This window comes from Schistocerca nitens, chromosome 2 (genome assembly GCF_023898315.1).
Source record: "Schistocerca nitens isolate TAMUIC-IGC-003100 chromosome 2, iqSchNite1.1, whole genome shotgun sequence".
Taxonomy (NCBI): Eukaryota; Metazoa; Arthropoda; class Insecta; order Orthoptera; family Acrididae; genus Schistocerca; species Schistocerca nitens.
Window position 1 is genome coordinate 393,555,088 of NC_064615.1, and position 20,445 is coordinate 393,575,532.

Below are 20,445 nucleotides of genomic sequence, written 5' to 3' on the forward strand. Positions count from 1 at the left end.
GGATGTTAACAGCGCGTAGCGTTGCGCAGTTTGAGGTGAGCCGCCAGCAGTGGTGGATGTGCGGAGAGAGATGACAGAATTTTGAGAGCGGACTATCTGGACGTGTGTCCATCAGAAAGAGTAAATTTGTAATACTGGATATCATGAACTGATATATATATGATGACTTTTGAACATTATTAAGGTAAATACATTGTTTGTCCTCTATCAAAATCTTTCATTTGCCAACTATGCCTATCAGTAGTTAGAATCCTTTATTTAACTGGCAGTATTGGCACTCGCTGTATTGCAGTAGTTCGAGTAACGAAGATTTTTGTGAGGTACGTGATTCATGAAAGGTATAGGTTATTGTTAGTCAGGGCCATTCTTTTGTAGGGATTATTGAAAGTCAGATTGCGTTGCGCTAAAAATATTGTGTGTCAGTTTAGTGTTGATCAGAATAAGTAAAGAGAGAAACGTCTGAGTACGTTCAGTTCCGCGCAGCTGTTGGATAATCAATCAACGTAAGAGGTTTATCAGCACAGTAATTGATAAATTTTTCTAAGGGGATGTTTCAACAACTGTCACAGTTAAAGTATCACTTGATGCATTAGTTAACAAACTGTTTCTTGGAAGTATAGCACACTGGACTCGCATTCAGGAGGACGACGGTTCAAATACCCGTTCACCCATCCTGATTTACGGTTTCTGTGATTTCCCCAAATCTCTTCAGGCAAATTCCTGGATGATTCCTTTGAAAGTGCAAGGCCGACTTCCTTCCCCATCCTTCCTTAATCCGATCAGCCAACCAACTGTTTCGAAGTACAATCTCTATATTGACCTCCGTGCGACGACACTGCTGTGCTGAGAGACAGGGCGTATCTTATTCAGCCTCTCCCATTCGTCGTAGAGGATTGCAGCGAGACATCGCTAATGTCTGTGGTATCGAAGTGTGTTGCTGACTTTGGTGTGGCACTGCAATCTTTGGGCGACACCACAGCCGGGAAATCCATGAGCATTTTTCAGGCACTAAGATTCCAGTCTTCGTCTCATATTTCAGACACACACATATACACTATACAAGCGCATCTCTTCCTTACTTTCAGTATAATACCCATAGGGATAGCCACAGGAAATTACGGCGTAGAATTACTCGCCAAAAATGTTACTGCCAAGAAAAAAAGGAGTTCCATGTCTCGAAGTAATGGGCTTGGTACCAGGAAAATTATTCAAAAAAGGTTCGAACAGAAATATTTCTAAATAAGGCTAAGAAAGCTGAACTTCTAGGGCTGAAGAGGAGAGAAGCAAATGCACCGTAAAATGTTATAAATAAAGATTACTTCGAAGAGTAGCTCAAGGTGAATATTGCGGAAATCCACTGTAACTAGGCGAATACAACATATTGGATTTCCACTGGAAGTTAATAATATAATAATAGAATGGAATATCAACGCGAAGTGACTAAGAAATAGACCACGGTTAAGCTGTGTCTGTAAGTTTACGATAGGCAATAGTGTACGCAGTGAATAGGATATAATATAAATGGGAAGCGTCTAAAACTATTGTCGAAGAATCTTCTGATGACGATGAGGATGATGGTGCAAAATGATATGCCAAAGTCAGTGGACAGAGAGAGCGTCCTATTGGCCGACAATACGGGCATGTCTTACCTTTTCTTTATTTTCTCCTTATACGAAATTCCAAGGACAGTTAAGTGTCATCAAAAAATGCCTCAAAGTCCGAAAATCAAAACTACTAGGGAGTGCTGAAAATTAAAGCCTCCGTATTTTCTATCTGAAAACTTTTAAAGCTTTTAAAAAATAAAACATTTTACATCTTTATTCTTCATGTCTACATATTTATTTCTCAACATATCCACCCTTGCAATGAACACATTTCTCCCAACGAGACAACAGTTTGTTTATAAAGTCACTATAGAATATGTGATTTTTTGAGGGAGCTACAAAATTCATCTCTGCTTACAGCGCTTCGTCATTATCAACGTGAAGTTTCGAAGGTGCTCTTTAAGTTTTGCGAACAGATTAAAATCGTATGGGGCCAAGTCGAGACTGTATAGAGAATGATCAATGGCAGTGAACCCAAGGCGACGAACTGTTGCAGATGTCACAGCATTAGTATGAGGTCCGCCACTGTCACGCTGAAGGATAGGGTGCTCCATGTGTGGACGAACTCTTAGAATTCTAAATCCAATTACAGCACACCGTTTCTCACGCACCGACATAATTAAGTTACACACCGCCATGTTACACATAACAATTCGGAGAAGAATGCAAATATGCAGGTAAGAAGAATAAATGTATAGGTTGTTCATAAAGTTTGTTTTACTTAAAACGCTTTAAGAGTTTTCACATAAAAATATCGAAGGCGCTATTTTCCATTAAGCCCTCGTAACATCGCATTTATGTTCGCTACCATGTTGAGTGTTAGGATTGTAAAATCTCTATTGGAGGCCAGAACACTCAAAGGAGTGACTATGCAGCTCCGTAAAAAGATAGCAGATTAAGTTTCTGCAAGTAAATTATCAGAACTCGCAGCGAAGGTTGCTCGGCCTTCTACCTGATGTTCAAGCTCCTTAAGCGTAATTGGCTGTTAGTAGAAATTACTGGGCTTTTCAAAATGAATAGGTTTGTTGGCATTGGAGAACACACAAGTATCTCGAAGAAGTTCCAGCCACTGCGAAGCAGGATCCCGCACACTATCGCCAGCTCTTATTGTAAACAACATTGGAAGATTACGCCTTTCGACTGCCCAACTGCTGCCTACAAGACAGTACGGGGAGCCATCTACGATCCTCGGTTACGATATCAGCATGTCGCCAAGCCCTCCAGCCCTTACTGCCTGTAGTTGAATCCTGATGATGCCGCGTCTTCTTTATTGAAGCAGCTCTTCATTTGGCCTCACGAGGCCGATTGCACCCAGTTCCGGACCTTCATACGTCAGAAAAAATCTGAGGAGGTACCGGTAATCAAACCTGGGTCCTTCCGCTCCGGGGACATCAACATTAAGTACTGTATTCAGCTACAGAGGCGGTTCTAACCGAAACACGCCAAGAACTGAAACTGGAAACGTAAGAAAATCGCAATGAGCAGTCCTTCACTTCGTGTCTGATCGAATCAAAGGGTCATCATCACACTACACTGTATCAGACGAAAAACTTCTTTTCGCGTTCACCAAACTATTTGCGAATACGTAGTCATTCTAATCGTCAGAAAGTCTGATAGACTAATGATTTTTTTTGAAGTGTCGCTCCTCGCGATACGAGATAACAAGTTTACTGAACAAAAAAAAAAAAAAAAGCGTTGCTTCGACGGTATGGAATTAGAATCTAAGAACACAGTAACAAGCGTAACACAATAGGTAAAAATAACTGCGCATCACAATAAGGCCAGACTGGCACTGAGACCGCGAGGGCAATGGTTGCAGACTAAGTTCATCGAGAAAAGCACTGCCTGGAGTCAAACTGAGTGTCAGCGCTTGCTGGACGCTAAGCTGGACAGCGATCATTGGCTGGATGTTAAGTCCGTAGCCTTTAAGTCTGAGTCCGAGGTTGACGACCGACCGGGTTTTAGGTTCAATAACATAACGCTTAGGGCGTGAGTCCTATGCAGAATAACGTCACTAATGATAAACACACTGCGCACCTGCAGAAGCTAATGTTCCTGGATATCAGCCGGCATGAAAGTCCGAGAGAAAACTCGTCTATGACTTATGGTAGCGGTCGTTGTCCCTAACGATGGACTTCAACAGCAATCCAGTTTGATGGGAGTAACACCCGTCGCATGGACCACGGAAGGCTCTCGAAGTCTGACTGACTGGTGGTGTCCTGTCGCCGGCTTATATAGCTACCTGCGGCGGAGTATTGTTGGAACTGTTTCCCTGTCACGAGGCGCGCGGACGCGACTAAGTGCTGTGTTGGCAGCGCCCTCCGTAGGCGCCGGTTTCGCCTCCTGGAGGTCAGTCTTACAGCGTCGTGTTGCACCTGTGATGCTGAGGAGAACACGGGGCAGTACTGGATGCCTGCGTGATGGAGCTGCCCTAAGGGTTGCCGATCCATTAGGCGGGAGCCCTCACATGACACTTTTATGGCATTAAAAATACATTCAAGACGCAAAATAGCACAGATAGTGTTCGGGAGCCTTTGTTATTCACAAGTTCAGCTGAATGGCAATCCTATGAAGTACACAAAAATATTCTCGTTTATTTTCTGTATCTGAGTTTTGGACAAATGTTGTGAAGGACAGGAACAATGGGAAATAAGATGATAGGAAGACCAACGCGGGGTCTAACAACAAGAAGACGGCCGGTAACATCAAACAGCTTATCGATAAGTCTCTTGTTCCGTACTGGACTTTGAGCGGTAGGGGGGAGTGAGGACTGTTGAATTACTCTTGAAACGTCATTGCCAGCAGCCACGGGAAAGATGAGAGATTAAAATAAACATTATTTCGGATGCATCTGAGGATAGTTCTTTGAACGGGACCCGGATGATTCATTTGACAGCAGAACTAGTGCACTGCCTCTAATAACGTTGATCGAGCGCTACGTTATATTCCACATTCTCTCGTCTTTCGCACTAGCAGAACTTCGATACCTCTACAAATGGATCACGAGTGACACTGCAACTTAGAATTAACTGACCTTTACTTTTTTCTTCTTCTTCTTTCGCGGGGTTCATGGGCGCTTGACGGCGAAGTTATAAAATCCTTGCCTAATTAGCAGAAACGAATGTGGTTAAAATGTCCAATACGTTATGAAAGAGGTAAGACACGATTCAGATAAAACTGCACTCAATCCCACTAACGATGAACGGCATAATCATACTAGCTCGCATCCTTTAGGATACCGTAAATATTGCCCAATGGTGTTACAGTTTCAATTAAAACATAAGTAATATAAGAGGGAAGCTACAATAATCACACAGGGATATTTGACTGGCTAATCACTTACAAAATACATGAAGGAGCCAGCCACCCTAACAACGCATTAAAACATCTCTTTGAAACTATGTGGGACCTTTCAAGGAACGTTAAAGGTAATAGCACATTTGCGTCGTTGCCAGTTAAACAGAGGGCAAATCAGTCAGTAAATTAGCTTCTGCCCCCTTCTCTGAATATAAAACACAATCTACTAAAATGTGGCGCACGGAGATCTATGCATTACAAGCTTCACACATTGGAGGATCCTCTCGCTGGAGGAAGAAGCCGTGCGTCATTGGATGACGATTGAGGCTGGAAGGATGTGAGGCTGGAAGGACGTACGCCAAGGCGCAGCCGTTGACTTTACTAGGCGCAGCTTATTGTCCATCAGTTTCAAACATTCCTCTATCCATCTGTGCATGACTCGGTAGCTCAACAGCGAGGTGATAGCACTTACGGGGATGGTGAACTAAACTTATTATCTCTACAGGCCTCCTTGGCTGCTACATTTATTAATTCGAGTCCCCTAATACCCATGTGGCCTGGAACGCAGCAGAAAGACACCACCGTCCCCAGCCTTTGCAGGTGGAGGGGGTGTCCTGAATATATTGGACTACTTTATCTACTGGGTACAAGCGCTGTAGAAAGGAAGGGCACTCAGGGATTCGAAAGAGATACGGAATTTAGGAGTCGAAATACATCTCACCTGTCCCGACTCCTCAAGATCGCGTATGCTTCTGCATCGAACGCAGGGAATTCTACAGGTAACCGGATCTTTACGACACGATCAAAACACGATCAGGGAAAACAACAGAGCAGCCAAGGAACTGTTACTGTTTAAACGCCATTGTGGTAACGATCCTCGAAGAGAAAATGTGTGTAGAAATATGCATATTCACTAACAACAGATCGCAAACAGTTACGTGTTAAGTCCAAATGCACTGCTCTCGATGAAAGAACACATCGAAACACCGAAACAGCCAGCTGACGACAGAGAAAAATCTCCGAACAGTATTGCAAGAGAAAAAACAAACAAGCTTTACGTTTAGTGTCTGGGTACGTTTTGTGTATATATTGTATATACTAGCTGCTACCTGCGGCTGAGCTCGCATTTCGTTGTTCTTTTTATGGTCAATGAAGGTGATTAAGTACAAAAATAATTTATAAATGAATTTGTATATAATGGTATAAAGGTGTATGTGTCAAAAAATATGCAGTGATGGTATGAAGGTGCATAAAAAATGTGTTTCTGTTACCTGGCTGTATGTCTAATCTGAAAGCTTGCATTGTATTTCCTAATTATATTTAAAAGATGCTCGATTCATTATATTCATACAGAAGCAGAGCTTTTAGAGATTCCACTGACTCACACAGTACTGGATGTAATATTTTGCCACCAGAGTAATACACTACTGGCCATTGCTACACCACGAAGATGACCTGCTACAGACGCGGAATTTAACCGGCAGGAAGAAGATGATGTGATATTCAAATGATTAGCTTTTCAGAGCATTCACACAAGGCTGGCGCCGGTGGCGACACCTACAACGTGCTGACACGAGGAAAGTTTCCAACCGATTTCTCATACACAAACAGCAGCTGACCGGCGCTGCCAGCTGATACGTTGTTGTGATGCCTCGTGTAAGGAGAAGAAATGCGTACCATCACATTTCCGACTTTGATAAAGGTCGGATTGTAGCCTATCGCACCATGATGGTCGCATCCGTGTTTGGCTTCATCGCGGTGAACGCACATTCAAAGCGTGTATTCGTCATCGCCATACCGGCGTATCACCCGGCGTGATGGCATGGGGTGCCATTGGTGACACGTCTCGGGCACCTCTTGTTCGCATTGACGGCACTTTGAACCATGGACGTTACATTTCAGATGTGTTACGACCCGTGGCTCTACCCTTCATTCGATTCTTGCGAAACCCTACATTTCAGCAGGATAATGCATGACCGCATGTTGCAGGTCCTGTACCGGCCTTTCTGGATAGAAAAAATGTTCGACTGCTGCCCTGGCCAGCACATTCTCCAGATCTCTCACAAATTGTAAACGTCTGGTCAATGGCGGCCGAGCAACTGGCTCGTCACAATACGCCAGTCACTACTCTTGATGAACTGTGGTATCGTGTTGAAGCTGCATGGGCAGCTGTACCTGTAGACGCCATCCAAGCTCTGTATGACTCAATGCCCAGGCGTATCAAGACCGTTATTACGACCAGAGTTGGTTGTTCTGGGTACTGATTTCTCAGGATCTATGCACCCAAATCGCGTGAAAATGTAATCACATGTCAGTTCTAGTATATTTGTGCAATTAATACCCTTTTATTATCTGCATTTCTTCTTGGTGTAGCAATTTTAATGGCCAGTAGTGTAAATACCAATCGTTTCTTCTTCCATTTCAATGCGTTATACTGCCTACATTTTTATCCATCCCCCTAATATGACTAATTTATGATTAACATAGTCAATTAATAAATAATAATCAAATGCAGTCTCACCAAAAGCCTCACACGCTCCACATGTAAAAGTACAACGTATCTCTGTTTGTTGTACAGCCTTTAAATGACGCCGCCGCTGTGAGTCTTCAGGCATCTTGGAAGCTTTCAGAGACACATGACGATCAACGTGTAAGATGCGACGGGCCTGTGACTGTTCTGCCGTATCTGTAGTTATTAAGGCCATCTGACGTTCTGCATCCAAGTTGCGGCGGACCTGAGATTGCTCCGAGATATGTTGCGTTGGCAACGCGAGCTCTCTTTGATCTACGCACTAAATCAGAGTTACGTTTTCACGGCACACAGTAATAGTTTTAAATGTGGTTCTTGGGCTTACCATCGGGTTTTACTGTTGCATCTCCACAAAAACTCTCCAGCTACGTCAGGTGGTGTAGCAACCAACTATCATAAACCACGCGCACTGTTACGGAATAATCTACAAGCACTAAGTAACGCAGACTATCGCATCAGCGTCGTCTGTAACCCACTCATGAATGCCTTATTTAAAAATGTTAATACCACTCAGGAATATAATACACCTTTGTAAAGTAGCCTATGGTCTTCCTCAGGATTCAAGTTATTTCCATAACCAAATTTCATCGGGACTGGTTCAGCGATAGAGTCGTTAAAACATTATAGTTACTTTCGCATTTAATACTATTGATGTTAGTAAAGAAGTATGGATGAAACACGTTGAGAATTTTGTAAGTACAGTATTGATTAGGTCGAATCACATTACGTATATCAGCCAATAAAAGCATTTTCCACAAATATGATAAAGTTTGAAAGTGAAAGAGACGAAATATTTTACCCAATTCGCGTAATATTCTTCAAATCAATAAATATCTTGTACTACACAGTTTGTAAAGAAGCTTGGGTTCTTCCTCCGGGTTCAAGTCATCTCGCAGCAAATTTTTTCGAAATCGGTTCAGACAGAGTTACTTTGGCATTTATAATATTAAAATGGTAGTATTGATTAGTATGGATTAAAAACGTTGAGGGTTGTATAAGAATGGGCGACTTGTGCGTCGATGATGGTAAAATGACGGTGAGGACAACACGCACTCCCAGTCGCGAGCGGAAACCTTCCGAAACATGATCCAATGGCAAAAAACCACATGAGCACGAAGTGTTCACCTAAATCGGAACGTATTTTAGAAGTTCCAAAAGACAAGAGGCGTTCAGCGGGTAAAGTACGACGGGCTAGTGACTGATATTAGAATGAAAGTAAGGATTAAACATTCAGTGGATTGTATAAGCATCGTATTCCTTACGTTGAATTGTATTATGTAGACCATGTGAAACAATTAAAGCATTTTCACACGTACGATAAATTTCAAAAGTGAAAGAGTAAATAGCTTTTCCAAAGAGTAATTATTGTTCCCAATTATAAATAATTAAAATCAGTAAGTATGTTGTACTTTACACTTCCTACAGTAACCTCTTCTCTTCCTCAGCGTCTAAGCTATCTCAATACCGAATTTTATCAAAATCATTTCAGCGGTTTAGTCATAAAAGCGTAACAGATTTATAGGGTGACAGTTATTGAGCAATACGAACAAAAGGCAAATTAGTTACAAATTACGGCGTGTACACACTTTATTAAGCATGTAAACGTCACTACAGGTATTCAGATTTAAGTTATGATATGTTCGATACGCCTGCCATCATTGGTGGTGATGTGGCGTAGACGAATGGCGAAATTCTGTATGACCCTCTGAAGTGTCGGAACATCGATGCTGTCGATGACCTCCTGAATGGCTGTTTTCAGCACAGAAATAGTTTTGCTCTTAGTGCCGTACACCTTGTCTTCAATACAGACCAACAAAAAGGAGCCACATGTGTTCAGATCCGGATAATATGGCGGCGAATCGAGGCCCGTGCCAGTGGCCTCTGTTCCTCCAGGACATCAAACACTCTCCTGCTTCGATGGCGTCGAGCTCCGTCTTGCACGAACCACATCTTGTCCAAATCATGGTAACTTTGGATAATGGGGATGAAATCATCTTCCAAAACCTTCACGTACCGTTCGGTAGTCACCGTGCCATCAAGGAATATCGCACCGATTATTCCGTGACTGGATATTGCACATCACACAGTCTCCCGCTGTGGGTGAAGAGACTTCTCGATCGCGAAATGCGGGTTCTACAGTCCTCCAAATGCGCCGGTTTTGCTTATTTTCACGTGGAAATGGCCGACAACAAGCGCGTAGGCATGCGCATACTACTTCCCAGCGTGCCCCGCGGCCAACCGTGCAGTTTGAGAGTCCTAACGCAACCCATTCAGAAGTTATGACGATTTTCTTTAATACAGTTCAATAACTGACACATGTATTTTCGAATTTATAAAATTAGTATGCATTTTAAATAGTCGCGGAAACAGCTAATCATACTTGTCCATGTGCGAATATACAGGGTGAAAAGTATATAAACCGACAAACTCTGGGAGGCTGTACGGGACATCAAAACAAATATTTTTCCCTAATGTCATTTTTTCCTATGAGGATTATTTGAACCGGTGGAGGACGTATTACGCTCTTCAGTTGTTAGAGGCCGTATTACGACCTTCAGTAGTTAGAGAGCGTATTATGCTCTTCAGTTGTAGGCAACTGCTGTCCACCAGTGTAGTAGTGCATTGTCTTTGTTTACTAATGGAGCGATACACCTGGAGTGAGTCCACTGATATGGTTGGCGCGTACTACGTAGCGCACCACAACGGACGAGCTGCACAACGGGTTTATCAACAACAATACGAAGCAGCGTGATGGAGTCTTCAACATGCACAATTCGCATGTTTGGAGTGAGGATAACCCACATGCCACAGTTACTAGCGCTCATGAAGTGGGGTGTTGTTGAGGACTGTTTAATTGGGCCGTATCTGCCAGCCAGGCCATTAAATGGCAGGCACTATTACAATTTTCCCGTTCTCTACAAGACAACGCATATGGTTCCAACATGACAGGACGCCGGCACATTTCAGTCGTCGTATGCGTAGATTCCTGGACCGACGGTTCCCAGCAACATGGATTGGCAGAGGTGGTCCTGTTCCATGGCCTGCTCGATGCGCAGATATATCCACTCTGGACATTTTTTCTAGGGGGAGATGCGCAACCTTGTTTACGCAACTCCTGTTGCATCAGAAGAGGATCTGGATGCCCGGATAGTAGCAGCAGCAACAGGAACAATTCAGGATACTCCTGGGGTTTTTGCCCGTGTCAGACAGAACATGATCTGACGGTGTAACCTTTGTTTACGTGTCAATGGAGGCATTTTTGAAAATCTAATGTAACTGAAATTGGGTTGTGTTAATGTGTTGTCTCTTGGTCATAAAAAAAAATGGAAAAGTGTTTGTCGGTTTAATTAATTTGCCGCCAGAGAAATCTTCCTCTACCGGTTTAAAAACTCCTCATAGGAACAAATGACATTAGGGAAAAATATTTGTTTTCATGTCCCCTACATCTCCCAGAGTTTGTCGGTTTAAATATTTTTCACCCTGTATAATGATTTCTGCAATTACCATACATCGAAAGGACAACCTCCAGAAGAAGCACTACTGCACTAGCGTGCGTTTACAACCACGGATGACCTTCTTTCCCTCCTTTAATTAAGCTAAATCTTTTGTTAACACACCGATGCGTTCCGCCATCGACTTATAGGGAATATCTTTCAACACACATTCCGTCTTCGAGGATCGTTAGCACAATGGGACAGAGCAATACTACAGGAATATGCGAGTCACATAGAAGGCCAGCTTTCGATGAAGCGACACAACGTAGCCAGCTGCGCGTATCGAATTGGCAACGGGCCGCCTACGAGATGGAGAGAGAGAAAAAAAGACGACGTGACTCTTAGTCCATTCGGTCTGTTGGCAACGCGCGCGCCCACGTATCGACAGGAGGACACGACGATCTGCGAGAGGCGCGCCCCGGAGATATATTTGTATCTGCGGGCGGGAGTCCCGGCAGGGGCGGCACCGTGCCTAATCTGTTTCCGAGTCCTCCGCTTCCGTTTGTCCCGATACCGCGCGCCTCTGGCTCAGCACACGCAGCGTGCCTTTCTGCTGCCACGGCCACCGCCAGCCGCATAAGCCACTCTCCCACCCGTCCCCCTCCCCGTTCAGAAACAACCGAACAAGCGCGCCCCTCGGCAGTCGGAATCGATTGCAGAGTCGATCCCTGAGCGAGCGCTCGCGCGCCTACGGCTACGGCTGCGGCTGCGGCTTCTGCCCGACGAGCCATCCATCTGCCGGCGCCGGCTAGCCACCTGCGGAGGATAGCGGCCGCGGAATTTATTAGGCGCGGCTCGTCAAAACACGGGGGATTTACGGGCGGCGGGCCGCGCCTCGCGATAAATTACGCCGTAAACGTCTGGCTGTCGGTCGGCGGAGCGGCCGAGCCCCTGCGGACCCTTCGCGCCCCCGCGACCTGTTTAACGCAATACTGGCCGACCAGCGCGTGGCAGCGGCGACTGTTTGTGGTAGTAACGCCTCGAGCAGAAGGTTGCCGCGAACTGCTCTGCAAGAGCTATTCCGGCGGGGTGCACACTGAAATGCAGGCCAATGTCGCTCACGTCCGTCTATTACACGATCCCACAGCAAATTCTAAGCTCAAACGTCATGACCTTAGTGGAGGACAGCAAGTCTATAATTCAGGAAAAAACACTCCAGTGGAACTCAGTTTGCTTCACTCGTACACGGCATCTTGCAAATAAAAGATGCCGGTGCACAGGTAGATTCCGTCTCCCTAGATTTCCGAAAGGCGTTCCACACTGAGAACCACGTCCCCGACTACTAACCTACACTCATGCTCATAAATTAAGCCTCGCGGGCCCGCATCTCGTGGTCGTGCGGTAGCGTTCTCGCTTCACACGCCCGGGTTCCCGGGTTCGATTCCCGGCGGGGTCAGGGATTTTCTCTGCCTCGTGATGGCTGGGTGTTGTGTGCTGTCCTTAGGTTAGTTAGGTTTAAGTAGTTCTAAGTTCTAGGGGACTGATGACCTCAGCAGCTAGTCCCATAGTGCTCAGAGCCATTTGAACCATAAGCCGCGCGGGATTAGCCGAGCGGTTTGCCGGCACGGTAACTCAGCGTGTTCGGTCAGAGGGTTTGCTGCCCTCTGTAATAAAAAACTGGGTTAATGGATCAACGACGAACTGAAACGGATGTCTTGCGACGTCCGCCCGAGTAGATACAACGATCGACAAAGAAAAAAAATGAGACTAAAAAAAAAAGCGGTCCAAGGCGCTGCAGTTATAGATTGTGCGGCTGATCCCAGCGGAGGTTCGAGTCCTCCCTCGGGCATGGGTGTGTGTGTTTGTCCTTAGGATAATTTAGGTTAAGTGGTGTGTAAGCTTAGGGTGTGATGACCTTAGCAGTTAAGTCCCATAAGATTTGACACACATTTGAGCATCTGAACATAAATTAAGGATAATTGCAGAATACGGTGCCACACAACGTGGCACTGCACAAAACAGACGCACAGGGAACACACACAACACAGATCTGTAAGTCCACGGTATTGGTGATTAGTTGAAAAAGCCGTCCTGAAACACATGTGCTACAAAACGCCAGTGTTTCCTGCGCATGTACCCCGACATAAATATGGGATATGATCACCATACACACGTACACAGGCCGCACAACGAATTGGCATACTCTGGATCAGGTGGTCCAGAAGCTGCTGGGGAACAGCCACTCACTCTTGCACCAGTGCCTGTTGGAGCTCCTGAAGTGTCGTAGGGGTTTGAAGATGTGCAGCGATACGTCGACCGAGAGCACCCCAGACGTGCTCGATGGGGTTTAGGTCAGGAAAACAGGCAGGCCACTCCATTTGCCTGATATGTTCTGTTTCAAGGTACTCCTCTACGATGGCAGCTCGGTGGAGCTGTGCGTTATCATCCACCAGGACGAAGGTGGGACCCACTGCACCCCTGAAAAGGCGGACATACTGAAGAAAAAAGACGTCCCGATACACCTGACCTGTTACAGTTCCTCTGTGAAAGACATGCAGGGGTGTACGTGCACCAGTCATAATCCCATCCCACACCGTCAAACCATGACCTCATACAGGTCCCTTTCAAGGACATTAAGGTGTTGGTATCTGATTTCTGGTTCACGCCAGATGAAAACCCGGCGAGAATCACTGGTCAGACTATACCTCGACTCGTCCGTGAAAATAACCTGGGACCACTGTTCCAATGACCACGTACTGTGATCTTGACACCAGGCTTTACGAGCTCTCCTGTGACCAGGTGTCAGTGGAATGCACCTTGCAGGTCTCCGGGCCCATAAGCAATGTCTGTTCAGTCGTCTGTAGACTGTGTGTCTGGAGACTACTGTTCCTGTGGCTGCGGTAAGATCCCGAGCAAGGCTACCTGCAGTACTCCGTGACCGTCTACAGGCACTGATGGTGAGATATTGGTCTTCTTGTGGTGTTGTACACTGTGGACGTCCCGTACTGCAGCGCCTGGACACGTTTCCTGTCTTCTGCAATCGTTGCCATAATCTTGAGATCACACTTTGTGGCACACGGAGGGCCCGTGCTACGACCAGCTGTATTCGATCAGCCTCCAGTCGCCCTCGTATTCTACCCCTCATGACGTCATCAATACGTGTTCTTTGAGCCATTTTCAACACACAGTCACCATTAGCACGTCGGAAAACGTCTGCACACTTACTCACTGCACCGTACTCTGACATGCACCAACAAACCTTTGCGTATGTGGACTGCTGCCAGCGCCACCGTGCGGCGACCGCAGGTCAAATGCACCGCATGGTGATACTCCGAGGTGATTTAAACCTGTAAACCGCCCACCAGAGCGTTGTTTCACCATGTATCAACATTATCCTTAATTTATGAGCATGAGAGTAGATACAATCATGCCGAAGGTGTCCCAAATACGGTATTGACTCGATTAATATCTGACTAATGCACTTAGGTGACAAAAGACATAGGATAGCGATACGCACGTATACCGATGGCGGTGGTATCGCGTACACGAGACGTAAAACGATAGTCCATTGACGGAGCTGTCATTTGTACTCAGGTGCTTCATGTGGAAAGGTTTCCGACGTGATTACGCCCCACAACGGTAATTAACAGACTTTCAACACGCAATGTTAGTTGGAGCTAGACACATGGAACATTCCGTTAAGAAATTTCCACAGTATCAAGAATGCGTCGAGAATACCAAATTTCAGGCATTACCTGTCACCACGGACAACACAGTGGCCGACGGCTTTCACTTAACGAGACAAAGTAGCAGTGTTTGCGTAGAGTTGTCAGTACTAACAGGCAAACAACATTGCGTGAAACAACAACAGAAATCAACGTGGGACGTACGGCGAACATATCCGTTAGAGCAGCGCGGCTAATCTGGCGTTAACGGGCTAAGGCAGCAGATGGCGACGCGAGTGCCTTTGCTAACAGCACGACATCGCCTCTAACGCTTCTCCTGAGCTCGTGACCATATCGATTGGAACCCAGACGATTGGACGCAGGGTGTCAACAAGGCACTGTCCAAGATGATGATGGCTCAGTAATGGTCTGTACAGTGTTTACGGTGACTGGACTACACCATTAACTGGAAATGGTTGTTTTTCGCTACTTAGAGACCATTCGTAAACCATAAATGGGCTTCATCTTCCCAAGCAACCGTGGAACTTTTATGGATGACAATGCGCCATGTCACCGCACCAACAATTAATCGTGTTTGGTTTGAAGAACATTCTGGACAGTTCGAGCGAATGATTTGGCCACCAGTTTGACCGACATGAATCTCATCAAACATTTATGAGACACAATTGACAGGGCTGTTCGAGCACAGAATCCTCTACCGGTAACTCTTTCGCTGTCGCGGTCGGCTAAAGAGGTAGAATGGTTCAGTATTTCCACACGGACTTCTAGTGACTTGCTCAGTCCACCCCGTGTCGAGTTGTTGCACTACGTCGGGCAAAAGGAGGTCCGATACGATATTAACAGGTATGTGTAGAACCGAGTACGTTCTACTGGAGGTCAAATATTCCACAGAAGCAAATCTACGAGGGACGTTCCGAAAGTAACATTCGTCATTTTTTTTTAAAAAAAAAGAGAAGATGGTACACCAGGGGACACAAACAAACGCCTTATGAATCGACACCCATTGCTGGTTCAGCGATGGAAGAGGCGTCAGCGGAGGAGGAATGACGCTTGAACAGAGCGCCGAAAAAAGAGAGAGTGGCAGCAAACCAGCGTGCCCAAGATTACTCGAGTACACGTCAGGATAGCAGATGGACGTGTATTGACCGCGCGGTCGGCAGTGGAAGTGCATGCTATTATCAGGTAGTAATGGGAACGTGTGATTAGTGTGTCATTCACCAATGTATGGTGAAGAGGTCATGTGTCAACAAATGGGCCGGCAGGAGTGGTCGAGCGGTTCGAGGCGCTACAGTCTGGAACCGCGTGACCGCTACGGTCGCAGGTTCGAATCCTGCGTCGGGAATGGATGTGTGTGATGTCCTTAGGTTAGTTAGGTTTAAGTATCTCTTAAGTTCTAGGGGACTGAGGACCTCAGAAGTTAAGTCCCATAGTGCTCAGAGCCATTTGAACCATTTTGAAATTAAAAGCCTATCGTATGAGTGTGCTGCAAGAGTTGAAATTTCAGGATCAGGAAAAAACAGTTCATTAGTGTAACCATTTTGAACTCAGAGCCATTTGAACAATTTTCAACAAATGGTTGGTCGCTTGTGTTGCATGTTCGAAGGAAGGCAGAGTGTGGAGGATGAAGGCCGAAGTGGGCGCCCTTCTGCATCCATGAACGAGAGCAACATTGATAAAGTACAGGACATGGTGTTAGTGGACTGGCGCATAATGGTGTCACACGTGGCGTCCACACTGCGAATCTGCCGTACGCAGGCCCATCTGATGCTCCTTGTGTATTGAGTTACCGAAAAGTGTCTGCAAGACGGGTGCCGACAAACCTGATCCCTGATCACAAGAGTGCAAGAACGGCAATCAGCCTCAATCACATGATGCGATATGTGCGCGAGAGAAGTTCAGAATTCACCACTGTACCCCATAATCCAAGGCCGCCTCAGTGACGTGGAAGCATCCCAGTTCACCGGTGAGAAAAACTTGAAATTGTCACCTTCCACAGGAAAGGTTACGGACACCGTGATTTATGACGCAAAAGACGTGAAATTAATTGATTTCTTACAGTAAGGGACCATTAATGGTTCAAATGCCTCTGAGCACTATGGGACTTACCATCTGAGGTCATCAGTCCCCTAGAACTTAGAACTACTTAAACCTAACTAACCTAAGGACATCACACACATCCATGCCCGAGGCAGGATTCGAACCTGCGATCGTAGCGGTCACGCGGTTCAAGACTGAAGCGCGTAGAACCGCTCGGCCACACCGGCCGGCGGACCATTAATGTGGCACGCTACTGTGACACCCTCACCAAACTCAGGTCCGTTATTCGACGAAAAAGACTAGCGGACTTCAGTGAAACTGTTGTGCTCTTTGACGACAACGCAAAACACACAAAGCGAGGCTCATATAGCATTACATTAGTCGCTTCGGATGACTGAGATTGGATCAATCGGCCTACAGCCCCAATCTTGGTCTATCGGACTTTCACCCGTTCCCTGCATTGAAATCCGCACTCTCGGGACGTCACTCCCAAACCAGTGCCGAGGTGGAGCAAGCCGTACGACAATTCCTTGTTTCACAGGGCACTGACTTTTAGCAGAGTAGTTTCTTCAAACTGACTGCACGCTTCGACAAATGTGTCAGCGTCGGTTGCGACTATGAAGAAAAATATTGAAACGTGTGATGCATGATGTATTTGATTTTGGCAAAAAGATTTGCGTGTGAAAAACAATGACGAAATCTACTTTATGAACGTCCCTCTTAATATCGGCTTTCCCCAAGAAATAATAATAGGCTGCTGATGCTGATTATGGTTTAAGGATACTAAACATTTAATGTCATCAGTGTCCTTTTCATCCTGCAGGACGTAGTCAGTGTCTGCGTCCAGAGTAAATCCCATGTATAAGTGTCAGAAAATATTCTAAATGTTTGTTTAGAGTCCATTTGAGGCAGGGCATGGGTACCAGCCCGGTGTCCACGTAGTGGGATGTGTGCTTCAAAACCACATCTAGGCTGGCCAGCACAACTGCCCTTGCTGTTAATACGCCGGACGGATTCGAAACGGGGTCGACGCGTTTCCCAATTCCAAGGCGTGCGCTTTTAACGCGCACGGCTATGCGGGCGAGCGAAGCGTTATAAGACCAATAATATTTTATATACAGGGTTGTATAAAAGCATGTACAGGAACTTAAGGAACTTATTCTTCACATCAAAAAAGCATAGAAAGCTTATACACTACTGACCATTAAAATTGCTACACCAAGAAGAAATGCAGATGATAAACGGGTATTCATTGGACAAATATATTATACTAGATATGACATGTGATTATATTCTCACGCAATTTCGGTGCATAGGTCCTGAGAAATCAGTACCGAGAACAACCACCTCTGGCCATAATAACGGCCTTGATACGCCTAAGCATTGAGTCAAACAGAGCTTGGATGGCGTGTACAGGTACGGCTGCCCATGCAGCTTGAACACAATACCACAGTTCATCAAGAGTAGTGACTGGCGTATTGTTACGAGCCAGTTGCTCGGCCACCAATGACCAGACGTTTACAATTGGTGAGAGATCTGGAGTATGTGCTGGCCACGGCAGCAGTCGAACATTTTCTGTATCCAGAAAGGCCCGTACAGGACCTGCAACATGCGGTCGTGCATTATCCTGCTGAAATATAGGGTTTCGCAGGGGTCGTAACACATCTGAAATGTAACGTCCACTGTTCAAAGTGCCGTCAATGCGAACAAGAGGTCACCGAGACGTGTAACCAATGGCACCAAAAACCACCACGCCGGGTGATACGCCAGTATGGCGATGATGAATACACGCTCCAACGTGCATTCACCGCGATGTCGCCAAACACGGATGCGACTATCATGATGCTGTAAACAGAACTTGGATTCATCCGAAAAAATGACGTTTTGCCATTCGTGCAGCCAGGTTCGTCGTTGAGTACACCATCGCAGGCGCTCACGTCTGTGATGCAGCGTCAAGGGTAACCGCAGCCATGGTCTCCGAGCTGATAGTCCATGTTGCTGCAAACGTCGTCGAACTGCTCGTGCACATGGTTGTTGTCTTGCAAACGTCCCCATCTGTTGACTCAGGGATCGAGACGTGGCTGCGCGATCCGTTACAGCCATGTGGATAAGATGCCTGTCATCTCGACTGTTAGTGATACGAGGCCGTTGGGATCCAGCACGGCGTTCCTATTACCCTCCTGAACCCACCTATTCCACAATCTGCTAACCAACGCGAGCAGCAATGTCGCTATACGATGAACCGCAATCGCGATAGGCTACAATCCGACCTTTATCAAGGTCGGAAACGTGGTGGTACGCATTTCTCCTCCTTACACGAGGAATCACAACAACGTTTCACCAGGTAACGCCGGTCAACTGCTGTTTGTGTATGAGAAGTCGGTCGGAAACTTTGCTGATGTCAGTACGTTGTAGGTGTCGCCACCGGCGCCAACCTTGTGTGAATGCTCTGAAAAGCTAATCATTTGCATATCACAGCATCTTCTCCTGTCGGTTAAATTTCGCGTCTGTAGCACATCTTCGTAGTGTAGCAATTTTAATGGCCAGTGGTGTATGAACATGTTCCGAAAATCTGTCGATAGGGAGAAGGTATGAATGAAATCCCCTGCAGCAACTCCTGGTTGTGCACTGTATCTCAAATGTTTGCTCACTATCTCGTTTACAGATGCATGGCATTTACTTTGTTTTGTCTGGTGGTCGATTGTTCTGCCTTAGAGTAACTTCCATCACAACACACCACGACGATGTATTCTGTGTCTGAAATGAAGAACATGCGCCACATGTACGGCCTAGCAGACAGAAGGTAAAGCGGGCGCAGCACGTCACTTTTGTGCTGCATGTTACCCTGGGAGGTATTTACCTTATGCAGGACCGTTTGTACGACTCCACCAGCACTAGCGAGAGACAGGCTTATTTGAGAAACGAGTTGCAGCTGACAGGAGACCATCCGGTGTAGGAACGTTTGAACTTTAAGAACGTATTCTTCGTGCTGTGGATGACAGACGGTCAACTATTACAAGGACTACTGCCAGAGGGAAAGCGTCAATTATATTAATATCTGGCGCATTCAGCATAAAATTCTCCTATACTGGCATCACCGTCAACGGGTGCAAGGGCTAAACAAGGCAGACTTTCAGCCAAGAACGCCTTCTGTCAACGCATGTCTATCTGCTGTGTGCCTGCAGTTCTTACTAACTACCTTAGGCAGTGATGACGATGGCTTTCCACGTAATGAGATCTTCAATTACCATTACCCTAACCCTCATGAAGTGCGACAAGACAGACATCAAGAGAAGATAAGCCTCAACGTGTGGAGTGGAACCATTCATGATCATCTCACTGACTCCCACTTTTTTCCGCGACGTATTCCTGGACAAATATATCTACAGTTTCTATGCATGAGTTGCCTCATTTACTCAATGACGTACCTCTAGACGTCATCCAACGAATGTGCTTTACCCACAATGGTGCTCCACCTCACTTTACACGACTAGTTCGCCAGTATCTCCATAACCAGTTTCCGAACAGTCGGATTGGTCGAGGGGGATCCATTGTATGACCTGCTCGATCGCCAGATTTGAATCGAATGCATTTTTTCCTTTGGGGGCATTTAAAATTCTTGTTGTATTCATCTCCTGCACGCAATATCGATGTTTTAAGGGGCAGCATCCGAAATCAATTCAACCAAATACGGAACACACCAAGAGTTTTTCACAACTTATGGCAAAGAATGGAACGCGGGATGGGAGGATGTATGGAAGCAGCTGGTGGTCATTTCGAGAAATTTTTGCAAAACGGTTCAAATGGCTCTGAGCACTATGGGACTTGACATCTGAGGTCATCAGTCCCCTAGAACT

The 20,445-nt window shown here is 45.9% G+C and overlaps 1 protein-coding gene across 4 annotated transcripts in view; it reads right to left on the minus strand.

The window, feature by feature from the left end:
• Window positions 1-20,445, minus strand: part of LOC126234421 (probable inactive tRNA-specific adenosine deaminase-like protein 3) — a 612,850-nt gene that overhangs the window by 44,391 nt on the left and 548,014 nt on the right. The gene's annotated exons all lie outside the window — the stretch shown is intronic.